Here is a 14,444-nt window from a genome sequence, read left to right as displayed (position 1 = left end):
AGTAAAACATTTGAAAATAAGAGTAGCAAGGCTATATACAGACACCAGTTAGTCAGGCTTATTGAGGTAGTATGTACATGTGAGTATGGTTAAAGTGACTATGCATATATGATGAACAGAGAGTAGCAGTAGCGTAAAAAGAGGGGTTGGCGGGTGGTGGGACACAATGCAGATAGCCCGGTTAGCCAATGTGAGGGAGCACAGGTTGGTCGGGCCAATTGAGGTAGTATGTACATGAATGTATAGTTAAAGTGACTATGCGTATAAGATAAACAGAGAGTAGCAGCAGCGTAAAAGAGGGGTTGGGGGGGCACACAATGCAAATAGTCCGGGTAACCATTTGGTTACCTGTTCAGGAGTCTTATGGTTTGGGGGTAAAAACTGTTGAGAAGCCTTTTTGTCCTAGACTTGGCACTCCGGTACCGCTTGCCATGCGGTAGTAGAGAGAACGGTCTTTGACAATTTTCAGGGCCTTCCTCTGACACCGCCTGGTGTAGAGGTCCTGGATGGCAGGCAGCTTTGCCCCAGTGATGTACTGGGCCGTACGCACTACCCTCTGTAGTGCCAAGCGGTCGGAGGCCGAGCAATTGCCGTACCAGGCAGTGATGCAACCGGTCAGGATGCTCTCGATGTTGCAGCTGTAGAACCCTTTGAGGATCTCAGGACCCATGCCAAAGCTTTTTAGTTTCCTGAGGGGGAATAGGTTTTGTCGTGCCCTCTTCACGACTGTCTTGGTGTGTTTGGACCATTCTAGTTTGTTGTTGATGTGGACACCAAGGAATTTGAAGCTCTCAACCTGCTCCACTACAGCCCCGTCGATGAGAATGGGGACGTGTTCGGTGCTCCTTTTCCTGTAGTCCACAAACATCTCCTTAGTCTTGGTTACGTTGAGGGATAGGTTGTTATTCTGGTCTCTGACCTCCTCCCTATAGGCTGTCTCGTCATTGTCGGTGATCAGGCCTACCACTGCTGTGTCATCAGCAAACTTAATGATGGTGTTGGAGTTGTGCCTGGCCATGCAGTCGTGGGTGAACAGGGAGTACAGGAGGGGACTGAGTACGCACCCCTGGGGAGCTCCAGTGTTGAGGATCAGCGTGGTAGACGTGTTTCTACCTACCCTCACCACCAGGGGGCGGCCCGTCAGGAAGTCCAGGATCCAGTTACAGAGAGAAGTGTTTAGTCCCAGGGTCCTTAGCTTAGTGATGAGCTTTGAGGGTACTATGGTGTTGAACACTGAGCTGTAGTAAATGAATAGCATTCTCACATAGGTGTTCCTTTTGTCCAGGTGGGAAAGGGCAGTGTGGAGTGCAATAGAAATTGCATCATCTGTGGATCTGTTTGGGCGGTATGGAAATTGGAGTGGGTCTAGGGTTTCTGGGATAATGGTGTTGATGTGAGCCATTACCAGCCTTTCAAAGCACTTCATGGCTACGGACGTGAGTGCTACGGGTCTCTAGTCATTTAGGCAGGTTTCCTTTGTGTTCTTGGGCACAGGGACTATGGTGGTCTGCTTGAAGCATGTTGGTATTACAGACTCAATCAGGGACATGTTGAAAATGTCAGTGAAGACACCTGCCAGTTGGTCAGCACATGCCCGGAGCACACGTCCTGGTAATCCATCTGGCCCCGCAGCCTTGTGAATGTTGACCTGTTAAAAGGTCTTACTCACGTCGGCTACGGATAGCGTGATCACACAGTCGTCCGGAATAGCTGATGCTCTCAAGCATGTCTCAGTGTTGCTTGCCTCGAAACGAGCATAGAATTGATTTAGCTCGCCTGGTAGGCTCGTGTCAGTGGGCAGCTCGAGGCTGGGCTTCCCTTTGTAGTCTGTAATAGTTTGCAAGCCCTGCCACATCCGACAAGCTTCGGAGCCGGTGTAGTATGATTCAATCTTAGCCCTGTTTTGACGCTTTACCTGTTTGATGGTTCGTCGCAGGGCATAGCGGGATTTCTTGTAAGCTTCCAGGTTAGAGTCCCGCACCTTGAAAGCGGCAGCTCTACCCTTTAGCTCAATGCAAATGTTGCCTGTAATCCATGGCTTCTGGTTGGGGTATGTATGTACGTACAGTCACTGTGGGGACGACGTCCTCAATGCACTTATTGATAAAGCCAGCGACTGATGTGGTGTATTCCTCAATGTCATTGGAAGAATCCCGGAACATGTTCCAGTCTGTGATAGCAAAACAGTCCTGTAGTTTAGCATCTGCTTCATCTGACCATTTATTTATAGACCGAGTCACTGGTGCTTCCTGCTTTAATTTTTGCCTGTAAGCAGGAATCAGCAGGATAGAGTTGTGGTTGGATTTACCAAATGGAGGGCGAGGGAGAGCTTTGTACGTGTTTCTGTGTGTGGAGTACAGGTGATCTAGAATTTTTTTCCCTCTGGTTGCACATTTAACATGTTGATAGAGATTTGGTAGAACTGATTTAAGTTTTCCTGCATTAAAGTCTCCGGCCACTAGGAGCGCCGCCTCTGGGTGAGTGGTTTCCTGTTTACTTATTTCCTTATACAGCTGGCTCAGTGCGGTCTTTGTGCCAGCATCTGTCTGTGGTGGTAAATAAACAGCCAGGAAAAGTATAGCTGAGAACTCTCTAGGCAAGTAGTGTGGCTTGCAATTTATCACAATATACTCTACTTCAGGCGAGCAAAATCTAGAGACTTCCTTAGATTTCGTGCACCAGCTGTTGTTTACAAATATGCACAGACCGACCCCCCCCCCCCCGTCTTACCGGAGTGTGCTGTTCTACCCTGCCGGTGCATCGTGTATCCCGCTAGCTGAATATCCATGTCGTCATTCAGCCACGATTCCGTGAAACATAGGATATTACAGTTTTTGATGTCCTGTTGGTAGGATATTAGTGATCGTACCTCATCTAGTTTATTGTCCAATGATTGCACGTTGGCGAGTAATATTGACGGTAACGGCAGCTTTCCTAGTTGCCTTCTGCGGGTCCAGACAAGGCATACGGCTCTTCTTCCTCTGCGTCGCTTCCTTTTGCGAATAATTGGGATGTCTGCCCTGTGGGGTGTTTGGAGAATATCGTGTGAGTCCTGCTTGCTGCTGTTGTTGAAAAAATCTTTGTCTAATCCGAGGTGAGTGATCGCTGTCCTGATATCCAGAAGCTCTTTTCTTCCGTAAGATACGGTTACAGAAACATTATGTACAAAATAAGTTACAAATATCGCGAAAAAAACACATAATTGCACAATTGGTTAGGAGACCGTAAAACGGCGGCCATCTCCTCCGGCGCCATTTTAGACCTCGACCTGATGGTGGAAGAATACAACAAGTGTAGACCTTACAGTGAAATGTTTACTTACAAACCCTTAACTAACAGTACAGTTCAAGAAGAGTTAAGAAAATTTGAGCAAATGAACTAAAGTAAAAAATTATAAAAAGTAACACAATAAAATAACAATTACAAGGCTATATACAGGGGGTTCTGGTACCGAGTCAATGTGCGGGGGTACAGGTTAGTTGAGGTAATTTGTACATGTAGGTAGGGGTGAAGTGACATTTCATAGATAATAAACAGCGAGTAGCAGCAGTGTACAAAACAAATGGAGGTGGGGTCAATGTAATAGTCCAGTGGCCATTTGATTAATTGTTCAGCAGTCTTATGGCTTGGGGGGTAGAAGCTGCTAAGGAGCCTTTTGGTTCTAGACTTGGTGCTCTGGTACCGCTTGACGTGCGGGAGCAGAGAAAACAGTCTATGACTTGGGTGACTGGAGTATCTGACAATTTTTGGGGCTTTCTTTATATTGGTCCTGGATGGCAGGAAGCTTGGCCCCAGTGATGTACTGGGCCGTATGCACTACCCTCTGTAGTGCATTACGGTCAGATGCCGAGCAGTTGCCATACCAGGTGGTGATGCAACCGGTCAGGTTGCTGTCGATGGTGCAGCTGTAGAACTTTTTTAGGGTCTGGGGACCCATGCCAAATCTTTTCAGTCTCCTGAGGGGGAAAAGTTGTTGTCGTGCCCTCTTCATGACTGTCTTGGTGTGTTTGGACCATGATAATTAGTTGGTGACGTCTTCCCGACTGTCTGTCCATGTGTCACTGTCTGTCACCTAAAAAATGTATCTCGACCTGAATCTCTATTTCAGCTAGATGCAGGCGAGAGTGTGCAAGGCAGTATTGAATGTGTCAGTGTCTGTCCATGGGTCACTGTCTGTCACCTCAAATGTTTCTCTCAACCAGTGTGCACCTACATTCTAAACTTTCATTCATAGACTAGGTTGTAGCAATCTCGTGATGGGTATAGGGAAAATTCTAGTATCATGTAGTAGCCTAAACCTATTGCTGTTACATTGAACAGGGTGAATGGAATATGAATGACAGTCATCTAATATGCTGTGATAGAAATAAGGCCATGCTCATGAAAAAACAAATCGTCCTGCCTCATCTTAAACACCACTGTTTGGGTGGTGGATGATTCTTAGTACACATGGGAAACTGTTGAGCTGGAAAAACCCAGCAGCGTTGCAGTTCTTGACACAAACCGGCGCCTGGGACCTACTACCATACCCTGTTCAAAGGCTCTTAACTATTTTGTCTTCCCAATTCACCCTCTGAATGGCACACATACACAATCCATGTCTCATTTGTCTCAAAGCCTAAAATGCCTTATTTAACCTGTCTCCCCCCTTCATCTACACTGATTGAAGTGGATTTAACTAGTGATATCAATAAGAGATCATCGCTTCCAGGCCCAGCTAACACACCTGACTCCAATAATCACCTAATCAGGATCTTCAGTTTAGAATGCAGTTTGATTAATCAGCTGTGTTTGATAGGGATGGAGAAAAAGTGTGACACCAATCAGGCCCCCGAGGACTGGAGTTGCCCACCCCTGGTTTACAGGATGATTTGTATCTTAAAGAGCGTAGCTTTAAGGGAATAGTACCGTCACATTTGATTTGATCTAGCTAAAAACGAACAGAGCAAATGTGTATTAAAACACAACCTATTCATATAAGTATTTATTCAGCATCTACATATTCATATTAAGCTTCTACGTCTGTTTACAGGAAAGTATTCTTTGTAAGACGTAAGAGAAAATATATCAGTTTATTGTTAAATTATAATGACGCTCTTTCCAATACAAAAAGTGTAGTAACTATCGTTTCCAAACTGTGTTACCCACTCCAGTCATCAGATGACGATGTGCGTCTTTCATGTGATGCTTCTTGCGTGACGTACAATTTACTGGACGGGACGCTTCTTCAGGAACAACAACGCGGCTACTCTTTCAACCACCTCGGTAGCTTGCTAGCCAACATAAAACTGAAAGATTGACGCTTTAGACCATGTTAATGTACATTAGCTAATCCCACTGTTGGAAACGCAGTTCATTTTACGTATCAACTGGTTAACTTTAACCTAATTTGCTTGTTCAATTTGCAAACGTGTTAAATATTGATACTGAGGTTAGCACTAGGCTAGTCGCCAGTTCTAACATCCCCGACCATGAGCTCTCTAAACTACTCATCCCCTGCTAAAGAAGAAGAGGTCTGCTGTACGGAGAAAGAACCTCTGAGGCTGAACATTGTCGTGAAAGAAGAAGAGGATGTTATAGAGGAAACAGAGGAAGAACCTTTTAGAGAGGAAGAGGATGCTATCTCAGTAGAGGTGAAGAAGGAAGACGTTTTGAGAGTGAGAGTGAAAGAAGAAGAGACAGAATATCAGATTAACACCAGTGAGTACTGTCTTAAAAACAGTGGCACACACTATGCCGTTGTTGAACTAATGTGTGGTTTTAAGGAGCATTCTACTGAAGTTCTACACTTGAATATGTTGTTCAGTACTGTAGGAATTGTTAAATGTTCAATCTGCCATTGGTACATATATTGTGGGGTCTTTTAAATTAGATTTATTAAATTATCCATGTGGTCTACATTTAAAGTGCATCTCATCTAGTATAACAGGCTTTTATAATGCAATATTGGAGCATAATTTATACTTAAAATATCAAAGGGACGCAAAGGGCACCCATTTCATGGAACTACCCTTTAACATTTGCATTTTAGGCCCTGTTTAGAGAGATTAATGCCTCTTGTAAGACCCTATGATTTGAATAATAATCACTATCTGTTTGATGTTCTCATTCACACAGGAGAGAGACATGACTATTGTGGATCCTATGGGGAGCCTCAACAACATCCTGATGCTGACGAGACAGAGAGGAGTTTTTCCAGATCAGAAAACCAGAGGGTACAGCTTGGTCTGGTCTAGCATACAGCTTGCTCTATCGGGGTCTGGGCTGGGTTTCTGTAAAGCACTTTATGTCAACAGTGACATCAGCATCCATAATGATATGTGTCTGTGTCCCCTCTTTATGGTTACCAGGACAACGCTAGCCCTTCCGCCCTCCCGGAGTCCCTGTGTCGTGTCTCTCCCGGTAGCACCTTACTGCTGGGTATGAAGAGGTTGTCTGTGCTGCTGGTGGACTGCAGGAAAACAACGGGGCTGAATGGAACTGTGAGAGGAGGAGAAGAGAAGAAAGGATCAGATTTGACTCATCAAAGTAAGTGCTGTAGTTTAGTTTGAACAAATAAAATAGATCTGCCCACTGGTATCTGTTACCAGGACAACCAGCCGAGTTCTGTTAGTTGACATGAAGATAGACTGGTGGATATGGATGTTATGAATATCATAACACTGAAAAAGGATTCTGCCAATGAAAAGAGAGAAACCAATAGACCATATAAAACCTTTATGAAAGTTAGCTTTAGAGAGAAAGTTTCAAGATGATGCGATGTAAGGTGCATGTTTTACAAAAACTTTTCCTGAAAACTTTATCGATGTTACATTGCCTGTCCCAGTCAACCCCCTATCTTTACAAGACTCTAGAAGAGGCAAACAAAACTCAAGACACTTCAATGTGGTCTGCATTGCTTCATTAACATCTGAGCTACAGAACAGGCAAATATATATTTTAAAACAAGCCTCTTTTTTTGTCTTGGCCTCCGTCTCTGTGATGGACAAAATTAATTTAATTTCTTACTTTAACAGGTCAAATAAAGCCTGAACTCCGACATATAGAACATGGTTTCATTTGGAAATGACTAACTTTATTGATTTCATGTGTAACTGACGTCAGTGTGCTGCTAACAGTTTAGTTTCCTCCACTGTCCCCATACTGGACTCAAACTAGTGATCCTCTGCTTCTCAACACACGTGACCGCTCTCCTTGACAATTAACTATATTCAGAGATCTTGGCATCGTTCAAAGGCATCTCTGTTCAAGAGATCTGTAATGCAGCATGTTGTGGTGATGTACCTTCATGAGGTTCTACTGACTGGACATCACTACACATACGGTGAGTAGAGTGGGGACCTCTGAGGGATGATCCTGTCTAAACTTGGCATCGGAGAGTATATGAGCTCTATGGCAGACCTCTGAGGGATAAATCCTGTCTAGACTTGGCATCGGAGAGTACAGTGCCTCAAGAAAGTATTCAGACCACTTGACCTTTTCCGCATTTTGTTGGGTTACAGCCTTATTCTAAAAACACAATACCCCATAATGATAAAGCAAAAACATTTGTGTTTGATATTTTTGCTAATTTATCAAAAACTGAACTGTTCAAGCAGCAGGCTCTGCTCAGGTTTTCATCAAAGATCTCTCTTAAAGGAGGACTGTAGCATCTAATGATGAAACATTATGGAGTCTTAAAGGAGGACTGGGATGGAAGGAAAGGGGATGTCTAGTCAGTCACAACTGAATCCATTCACCCTAAATGTGTCTTCCGCATTGAACCCAACCCCTCTGAATCAGAGAGGTGCGGGGGCTGCCTTTATCGATGTCCACATTATCGGTGCCAGGGGAGCAGTTGTTGGGGGTTAACTGCCTTGCTCAAGAGCAGAACGGCAGCTTTTTTCAACCTTGTGGGCGTGTGGATTCGAACCAGCGACTTCTCGGTTACTGGCCCAACATTCTTAACCTCTAGTCTACAAATGTCCAACTTCAATTCATTATTTCTCAATGATGCTTTAAAGGAGAAGTTTACCCAAAATCCAGAAACTCCTAAGTGATTCCATACATTGAAATTAGTCCAGTGGAGTTTGCCCTCTCCCCCTCTCTCTCCCTGTAGTGTTGTACTGAAACAGCTGCAAGAACGTGTACGTGACTCGTGACGTTGCTGGATGCGGGCCTCGCTCTGCTGCTTTGCCAGTTAATTAGTTATTTTATTACAGCTATGGCCATTGGCTTTAACCTGGAATTGTTTATTTATGTCTGAGAAAAAAACACTTTTCAACCCATAAAATGTATATAAATGTGATGTCATAGTGAATTCATGACATGTGAATGAACAGGCCTTTTCACACCTCATAACATGGCTTTGGCTTCGGAAAGTATTCAGACCCCTTGACTTTTCCATATTTTGTTACGTTACAGCCTGATTCAATCTACACACAATACCCCTTAACGACAAAGCGAAAACAGGTTTTTAGACATTTTTGCAAATGTATAAAAAAAATATATCTTATTTACATAAGTATTCAAACCTTTTGCTATGAGACTCGGAATGGAGCTCAGGTGCATCCTGTTTCCATTGATCATCTTTGAGATGTTTCTACAACTTGATTGGAATCCACCTGTGGTAAATTCAATTGATTGGACATGATTTGGAAAGGCACACACCTGTCTATATAAGGTCCCACAGTTGACAGTGTATGTCAGAGCAAAAACTAAGCCCTGAGGTCGAAGGCGTTGTCCTTGAGAGAGGATTGTGTGACAGCACAGATCGGGGGAAGTGTAACTTAACATTTCTGCAGCATTGAAGGTCCCAAAAAAACACAAGGTCCTTGATCATTCTTAAAAGGAAGTATTTTGGAACCGTCAAGACTCTTCCAAAAGCTGGCTGCCTGGCCAAACTGAACAATCGGTGAAGGGCCTTGGTTAGGGAGGTGACCAAGAACCTGATGGTTCTGTGGGGATATTTTTCAGCAGCAGGGACTGGGAGACTAGTCAGGATTGAGGGAAGGATGAATATAGCAAGGTACAGAGAGATCCTTGATTAAAACCTGCTCCAAAGCACTCAGAACCTCAGACTGGGGCAAAGGTTCACCTTCCAATGGGACAATGACCCTAAGCGCACAGCCAAGACAATGCAGAAGTGGCTTCGGGACAAGTCTTGGAATGTCTGAGTGGCCCAACCAGAGCCCGGACTTGAACCTGGTCGAACATCTCTGGAGACACCTGAAAATAGCTGTGCAGCAATGCTCACCATCCATCCTGACAGAGCTTGAGAGGATCTGCAGAGAATGAGAGAAACTCCCCAAATACAGGTGTGCCAAGCTTGTAGCCAAAGGTGTTTCAACAAAGTACTGAGTAAAGGGTCTGAATGCTTGTGTAAATTTTGATATTTCAGTTTTTTAATACATTTGTAAAATAAACTAAATTCCTGTTTTTACTTTGTCATTATGGGGTATAGTTTGTACATTTTAATGAGATAAAAATAAAATTTAATCAGTTTTAGAAAACAGTCAAGGGGTCTGAATATTTCCCGAAGGCACTGCGTGTATACAGTTGAAGTCGGAAGTTTACATACACTTAGGTTGGAGTCATTAAAACTCATTTTTCAACCACTCCACAAATTTCTTGTTAACCAGCTATAGTTTTGGCAAGTCGGTTAGGACTTCTACTTTGTGCATGACACAAGTAATTTTTCCAACAGTTGTTTACAGAAGTTTACATACTCTTCAGACAGCTTGGAAAATTCCAGAAAATGATGTCATGGCTTTAGAAGCTTCTGATAGGCTAATTGACATTTGTGTCAATTGGAGGTGTACCTGTGGATGTATTTCAAGGCCTACCTTCAAACTTGACACCAGGAGAAAATCAAAAGAAATTAGCCAAAAGAATTGTACACCTCCACAAGTCTGGTTCATCCTTGGGAGCAATTTCCAAACGCCTGAAGGTACCATGTTCATCTGTACAAACAATAGTACGCAAGTATAAACACCATGGGACCACGCAGCTGTCATATCGCTCTGGAAGGAGACACGTTTTCTGTCTCCTAGAGATAAACGTACTTTGGTGCGAAAAGTGCAAATCAATCCCAGAACAACAGCAAAGGACCTTGTGAAGATGCTGGAGGAAACGGGTACAAAAGTATCTATATCCACAGCAAAACGAGTCCTATATCGACATAACCTGAAAGGCCGCTCAGCAAGGAAGAAGCCACTGCTCCAAAACCGCCATAAAAAAAGCCAGACTCCGGTTTGCAACTGCACATGGGGACAAAGATTGTACTTTATTGAGAAAAGGACAACAAAGTCAAGGTATTGGAGTGGCCATCACAAAGCCCTGACCTCAATCCCATAGACAATTTGTGGGCAGAACTGAAAAAGCATGTGCGAGCAAGGAGGCCTGCAAACCTGACTCAGTTACACCAGCTCTGTCAGGAGGAATGGGCCAAAATTCACCCGAGTTGGGTGAGAACGTGGTCCATTTCGTTGAGGTGATGTGATATGACAAAGTCTCACTTCTCATGAGAACGCCGTCCACGTAGATTATTGTCCCCCTAGAGGCTGCGTGTTGGTCACGAGGGTCGACGGTCATGGTCCAGAAACCGTTCGCCACGTTGACAGTGGAGAAGTACTTGCCTTTTGCCACCTTGGCAACTCTTGGTCGAGCTGTGTCATTGGCCAACGAGACAACAGAACCAGTTTGTTGAGTTGTCTATAGTCAACGGTAAGACGCCATTTACCCGTTGGTTTCAGAACAGGCCACACGGGAGCGCTGTACGTACGGTTACATTCCCTGATTATCCGTTTAGCTAATAAGGAATCGATAATCTTTTGTACTGCTGCGTATGCTGCGAGCGGGATTTTGTATTGTCTCACAAACGTAGGAGTTGCTCCGGGTGGCATAGGAATACGCACCACATGGATACCCATAACCCCCTCAATCCAGCGAGTCTGTTGACCAGATCTCACTGTGTTTGTTAAACAATTCTCTCAACTGATGGTGTTCCGTGTCATTGACAAGAGCATCATCCTCCGACAGTAGTTGTATTACCTGTGCATGGAAACCATGATATGGTTCGGCGACATTGTACAGGTCTTCATCGGGTGGTGACGGCATGTCACTGTTGGGAGAGTCATGGGTTGTTACCTCACGAGTGTACTTCACATGCAGGAGGAGACACGATATCCTCCTCCGTGACGATGGCGTATATTAACAGTTTGCTGTCACAATCGACATCCAGCCTGAACGTTGATGTGTCGTCAATTGGCAATACGGGAGTTATTGCAATTGCTTTTGACGGACAAGTAAATGGCGTACCTCCCTCGCCATCTAGGTCAGGGAGGACGGAAGAGGCCCAATCACGGGAACAACCAGTTCAAAATCATGGAAGGAGTAATCGATCAATGTTCCTAGCTGAGTGTGCCGAGGAATGGAAATATCCGCTAGAGTCAGATTTTGTAGCAGGAGGTAAGTGGATCTAACGGTTAGTTCCACCAGCGGGTTGCCATTGATAGTTAGCCCCAAGTCGAATAGTTGCGGAGAGGGTTGGAAGAACACAGTGGTGCCTTCCATCCGGTATCCGGCCGCCAGGTTCAGTCTTACAGAAACCTCTGTGGTTCTTGCCGGAATCATCATGCCGGACTTAGTTATTACCTTGCAAGCTTCAGGAATAGTCTACCCGGATGCCATTCGCACCGGGTCGAAAGACGAGGCATGTTTGTTTGGCTGCGCCAAAGACCCAAGAACTTGGTGTATGGTATCGAGTTTAACACCCAATCTTACCAAAATGTCCGCTCCCACATAGACTGTATGTGGGAGGTCCGCGACAACCAGTAGGTAGTGAGATACTTCCTTGGTTCCAATGAGGATCGATAGCGCACACACCCCTATTGCGGTGAGCGTCGTCTGGGAAGTCGTTCCCGGTGGAAATCTAAATGTTTTCGGCACAAGGGGATGGCAGTTAGCCGTTTTTGAAATTTCGCTGAACATTTCCAAGCTGATTGCGGATTTTTCTGACGAGGTTGCCAGTCTGGCATCCTCAACCATAGTGCCGTTTAGGCACACGCCCCCTATCAGAGGAGGTCGGTAAGTGTCGACTGGTGAATCACCCAAGCCACACAGGAAAACCTCATGTTCGGTTAAGTTCCGAGTTGAACTCACCTTGTCATTTGTCACCAATGGTGTACTCATGACCAAGTTCACCGGGTTTGCAAGAATGCGGTGAAGTCAACGGAGTTGACATAGATATTTGTGACCAGATTTGGTTGGTTTTCCAATCCTTTAATGGTACCAAACAGTCAATTAAATCTATTCCAATAAGCATCCGTTCGATGTCGATGGTAGTCACGTACACGGGGTGTGTCAGTGACACGCTTTCGAAGTTGAATTTAAGTAGGAGACGCTTGGTTAGTGGCGAGGTAGCTTCGGTTAAACCCCTAAGCTTCGTGTCGCAACGTTCTGTTTTCAACCGACGTTTTGTTGGGTCCACTGCCCCTTTTAGTTCATCCAGCAAGGTTTCGGATATGAGTGAAATTGTCAAACCTGAATCTATCAGAGTGTGACAGGTCAAACAGTCCTCCAGGACTGTTCTAAGGTATGGCCTGTTCGAGTTGGTTTTTCTCATCATATCCCCAACAAAAATGGAGTGGGTTGGGAGTACCGAGCGGTTTGTAATCTGTGTCGCTTTCCAAGACGGATAACTCACCTATGTGACCCAGTGGGTCCTCTATCGGAATGGGAGAGGAATCATCTGTTGCAAAGCTTGGGGACGTTCATCATAGCTATTGTTACTGCTGTGGTTGTCGGTGTGGTGGTTACTTGGTTGCCACCCCCTTTGATCGTCATCTTTTACCGCACCTGTCCCTGATGCTGCACCTTCTAATTGGAGTGATGGTTCCCGCCTAAGCTCGGAAGTTGAGGTGTCCGGGCTCTTAGCCCGGCTTGCTTTTGATGCTTCAAAAGCGGTGCTTGCAAGCTCTCGGAGCGTCCAGATTGGCAACCCAACGTGGGCAGTAGGGCCCAAGTAGTTGAAGTTGGGAGACATGTTTGACAGAAACAGTTGTTTGAATGGTAATAGGTCTTCCATTCCTGTTTCAGTGAGCATGCCAAAGTAAGCTGAACGAAGCCCGGTGATAGTAGGCTTGTGGGTGTTCATTTCGAGCTTGTCTGATATTGTTAGCCAACGAGCTGTCGTGTTTGCGAGTCGCAGAACCACTGAATTCTATTTTCAAAACCGTGGCAAGTTTAGAGTAGTTGTTTTGCACATGTTGCTCTTGTAGACGGATGAACCTTGTCACGTGTCTATTGGACGTTCGCTTCAATAGGTAGAGCCTGTCGGGAATTCGGAGCGTTTGGGTAGCCATCCAAGGCGTCCTCTGTCTGCTAAGAATGTCTGTGTCGTTTGGCTTTCCTGGAACGGGGTCAAAGAGGCGGAAGTTTTTGACGATTTTGTCAAGGCGATCCCCGCCGAGTGCGCAGGGAGCATCTGCTCCCTCCCATTGGGAATTGTGGGCCGAAAGGCCAAGAGGAAAAGTCAAGCTGTGGTTGTGTTGGTGATGAGGCCCCTTGTCACTGTGGGCCGAATGTCCAAGAGAAAGAGGCTGAAATCTCCTGTCGTCTACATTCCCTCGTTCTCTGAGCTTCGGATGTGAGCTAGGTTGCTTGGTTTGGTTGTCCCGCAATAGTGCGTGACTGTTCTGGAGTTCCTCCAGATGATACCTAAGGGTGGTGTTCTGCTTCATTGCAGATTCCACCTGGGAGTTGAGGGTGTTTTATTTTAGACACATAGGTGTCGCCCTTGCTCCGGTCGGCCTCATACTTATCTGTCATGGTTTGCAGGGAGAGGTCTCAAGTGTGGAGTGAGAGATCCAGTGATGCGATGTCATCCTTTTTGTTTAGAGGTCACATTTTCCAACTTTCTCACCTGGTCTTTCTCATCCTTCATTAAATCAGCGACTTCAATGAGTTCTGCTGTTTTGTCCAACTTGGTCATTGTGTTCATTAACTGATTGTCTTTGGTCTGCAGCTTTTGGAATTTAATGTATGTATTAAATTGAATGAGACAATGATATCCAATCAGTTGAGACTGGTTTGATATCCTACAGTGTAACCTGAATTATTTCATGAAAAATGACTGCCGATTCTTTGCCAGAGATTACTGATAGCGCAAGCAGAGATCTCAGTATTCCCGCCCGGCGTGGGAATTCACTATGAAACAAAGGGGAAAACAAAAATGTCGGCTCCCCTTTGTGAGCTTAGCATCTGGCACAATGCGGCAAAGTGGAGACCCCACGCAAGGGAAGTTCCCTCCAACAAGGGAACGGGTTTACTAGGTGACGTCTCACGTTCAACCCTTAAACTCTTCACATTACCAAACGCGAGAGGTTGAGCGATAATGACTTTGCTTCGGTAAAACGAATATATCTAATAAAATTTCCGTAATGGCTGGCTGATATGTCCTCTGC

At 45.0% G+C, this 14,444-nt stretch overlaps 1 pseudogene across 1 annotated transcript in view; it reads left to right on the top strand.

Moving 5' to 3' along the window:
- Positions 1-3,919: 3,919 nt before the first annotated feature.
- Positions 3,920-14,444, top strand: part of LOC106603759 (uncharacterized) — a 34,420-nt pseudogene continuing 23,895 nt past the window's right edge. Inside the window, exons 1-3 of the transcript XR_014382829.1 lie at positions 3,920-5,700; positions 6,118-6,215; positions 6,351-6,528. The product of XR_014382829.1 is annotated as an uncharacterized LOC106603759 (transcript). The remainder of the gene's footprint in view (positions 5,701-6,117; positions 6,216-6,350; positions 6,529-14,444) is intronic.

Source organism: Salmo salar, chromosome 02, assembly GCF_965601325.2.
Source record: "Salmo salar chromosome 02, fSalSal1, whole genome shotgun sequence".
Taxonomy (NCBI): Eukaryota; Metazoa; Chordata; class Actinopteri; order Salmoniformes; family Salmonidae; genus Salmo; species Salmo salar.
This window is presented reverse-complemented; position numbering and strand designations above follow the sequence as displayed.